The sequence below is a fragment of the Echinops telfairi genome, unplaced genomic scaffold (assembly GCF_000313985.2).
Source record: "Echinops telfairi isolate 266 unplaced genomic scaffold, ASM31398v2 ScPeMD7_655;HRSCAF=1070, whole genome shotgun sequence".
In the NCBI taxonomy this organism is placed as follows: domain Eukaryota; kingdom Metazoa; phylum Chordata; class Mammalia; order Afrosoricida; family Tenrecidae; genus Echinops; species Echinops telfairi.
In genome coordinates this window covers 22,564,075-22,567,457 of record NW_022104553.1, presented here as the reverse complement: position 1 = coordinate 22,567,457, position 3,383 = coordinate 22,564,075, and positions in this window count along the sequence as shown.

Below are 3,383 nucleotides of genomic sequence, written 5' to 3'. Positions count from 1 at the left end.
TGTCTGCTCCTTATGGGACAGACTAGACCAGCCCATAGAGTTTCCCAAGATGGTCAGTCTTTAATGGAAGCCTAATGCCACGCCATTCCCTTGCAGGGAAGCAGGCTAGAACTGCTGACCTTTTGCCTAGCAGCCAAGTGCTTTAGCTACTGTCCCACCAGGGCTTCTAAGCACTCACCAGCTCTCCCGGCTTTAAGGGAGTTCTATAGGGGGTGCAAAGAAGCCTTGGTGACACAGTGGGTTAAGGGTTGACCTGTCAACTACAAGGTCAGTGGTTCAAACCCACTGTTCGCTCCGCAGAGAAAGATGAGACGCTGTGTTAGTCCTGGTAGACTAGTGGAACAAATCCAGGAGACACTCATATGTGAATAAGAAAGAGCTTTATGTACAAGAGCAATTAAATATTGAGAAAGCATCCCAGCCCAGATTAAGTCCATAAGTCCAATATTGGCCCTTATGTGTGATACCAGTCTGTCAATTCCTCTTCAGACTCATGAAGCCATGCAACGACGCTGAGTGCAGGAAGATCACAGGCCAGTGGGTGGGAAGTCTTGTGGATCCAGTGGTGGTGGAAGCAGCTCAGCGCTGGCAGGGATCTCCACGTGGCTCCTCCAGCTCGCAGGGCTCTGGCTGCCATCAATGCAGCTCTCCATGTGTCTTGTCCACAGAAATGTCTCACAGGGAGTGAGCCTGCGTTCTGCCTCCAGCAGGACATTTATCTCCGTAGGGCCTCCAAATGAGGTCATGGAGCTATGACTCGATTGACAGGCTAACCTCCACTCCTTCACTCTTAATCCTCTCAAATTGCCAAAAGACTGTGTAACTACCACAGGCACTCTGCTCCCATCAAGAGGTAAAGTCTTGGAAACCCACAGGGGGGGTTGTGCGCCATCCTGTGAGTTGGAATCGACTCGATGGAAGTGAATTTGTTTTTTTTTTAAGTGAGTGAGCGGATGGTGCAGCTAACACCCTAGTGAGTGGTTCTCAACCTGTGGGTCATGACCCCTTTGCAGGTCCAAGGACCCCTTTATAGGGGTGACCGATGGTCTGAGGAACTGAGACACTGCTCCTCTATCTGTCTCCAGGCGGGTCCACCCACATGCAGGTACACCCACCTACGAGTCCCCGGCGTGAAGACTGTGGCCCATGCTACACCATGCTTCAAGACAACATTTCATTGATTTGTCATTAGAAATAAATACTTCACAATCTATAATGACATAATGACATATTGTTTTGTGATGAATCAGTATGCTGTCATTATGTTCCATTTGTAACAATGAAAATACATCCTGCCTATCAGATATTTCCATGATATTAATCAGATATAATCATAACAGTATATCATCAGATTACATTCATAATAGTAGCAAAATGACAGTGATGAAGTAGCAGCGAAAATAATTTTGAGGTTGGGGGTCACCACCACATGAGGAACTGTACGAAAGGGTCAGGCATGAGCACGGTTGAGAACCGCTGGGCTAGAGTAAGCCAGCCTCTAACAATGGTGGGGGGGGGTCTGTAGGCGCCTGAAGCTATAAAATATAAAGAGGATAGTAAAGTCAAATCGGAGAAGATAAAATAAAGGAGTCAGCCACATTTCATGTAGCATGCTCACCTCTGCCTCTCTTGGTGGTCCACGTGGAGGTGGGAGGAGAGGGCATCTTTACTGGTTTGGGGGCTTTTATAGGTCATGCATATTTTATAGGTCATGCATATTCAGTAGTTACACACGTCACAAGGTGGGTGGTAACCACAGTTAAGTCCCTGAGCTCACAGGGGAGGAAACCTAGTACCTGCATTGGGGGAAGGGGGGATGGGTGCCGCGGCGGGAGGAGATAACACATCTGCTTCTACTGGGAGACAGAATCAACCATGCGCTCACTTGAAGGCAGCCTAGCTGTTCAGGGGAGAATCGGTGGGAATATATTTAACGCAGGATCATGTACTTGGACTTTCTCTCTAACTTGTCAAAGTGGAGGCTTCCCGACCTGTGGAATACCAGCTTTCCAGATTCCCTCTGTGATCCTTAGGGAATACACTCCTCAGCCCAGTTCCCTCGGGGTCAGTTTCTCACAAAGATGGATTGCCCCCGTGGCTGGAATTCACCTGGTGCAAGACAGGGCAGTGTTTTCCTGTGTGGTACCCAGCCCCAAGCCCCAACCGCCTCTGAACACCAAGTGTCGGCCCCAATTGGTAAGTGCAGCACGAGCCCCGGGGAGCTGCGCGGAATCCAGGCTGGTGAGGGAGCCTTTCCGCCTTCCAGGCCACCCCTCCCACTGCGGGGCGCCACCGAGGCAGCGCTGGGAGGCTGGGGAGCAGGGGTGGAGCTTCCCCACCTCGCGGACGCTGGAAGGTTGGAGCGATCTCTTGAGCCCTGAGGGAAGTCCACGACCCCTGAAGCCTGTGAGCTGCCCGCTGAGCTGCCGTCGCCCACTCCCCAGTTTGCAGCACACGACGGGGAGCGCACCCCCCCCGCCACTCTCCCCAAGGACCACAGGTGCGCTCAGGTCCACCTAGGGACGCACTAGGCACCGGTAAGAGATGCCCCAAAAGAAACTACGAGGGGGGTGGAGGGGGTGGAGGGGGTGGTCCGTCCGATCTGCAGACCACCCTGCAGTCCGTGACCCACACTCAGCCACGCCTCTCCATCTAGGGTGGGGTTGAGGGGGGAGATGGCCCGCAGGGAGGAGGCGGGCCTGGGAGCCCCACTCTTCGCCTTTCCGTCTCGGTATACCTGCCTGCCTCAGTGACTGTCACCTTCCGGGCTTGCAAATCTGCTCAGGTCCCCTCTCTCCCCCTCCACCTCGCGTAGGCTCCCTCTGTCACCAGCTCCTGAACTTGGCCGGAGGACGAATATGACCATGAGCCAGAGGGCAACCGCCCCACTGGGCAACTGGTTTTTCCTGTTTCATTTCATTTTATTTAATGATCAAACCCCCTGCCCCGTGTGCTTTTCTTTGGGGTCGGGGGCGGGACCCTCACACCTGGGGCTCTCTGGACGATGACAGAACCTGAGCACAAGGCCCTTGGCCTGGGGACAGGTGGGACCTCTCAGCGGCCCTCCCCGTTAGCCCCGGAGGTAGGGGGCGACTCGTGTCCATCATCCCACCGAGCCACTGAGTGAGCCACTGAGACTCAAGTCGGGGACTTCAAGGACACGCGGGCCCCGCGCTTTGTGCGAAGAGTCAGGATAACAGCTAGGATTTCTGAGGATCGAGGAGGCAGATGGCTATGTGACAAAGGACACCGCTTGGGTCCTGGACCCCCCAGGCCTGTAGTCTCTGCGTGGCGCGAATGGGTCACAGACTGCAAAATCCTGCTGGTGCAGGGGTACTTGGCAGTGTTGTAGGGTCGACTGGGTGAGTAACTTTGTTGGGGGC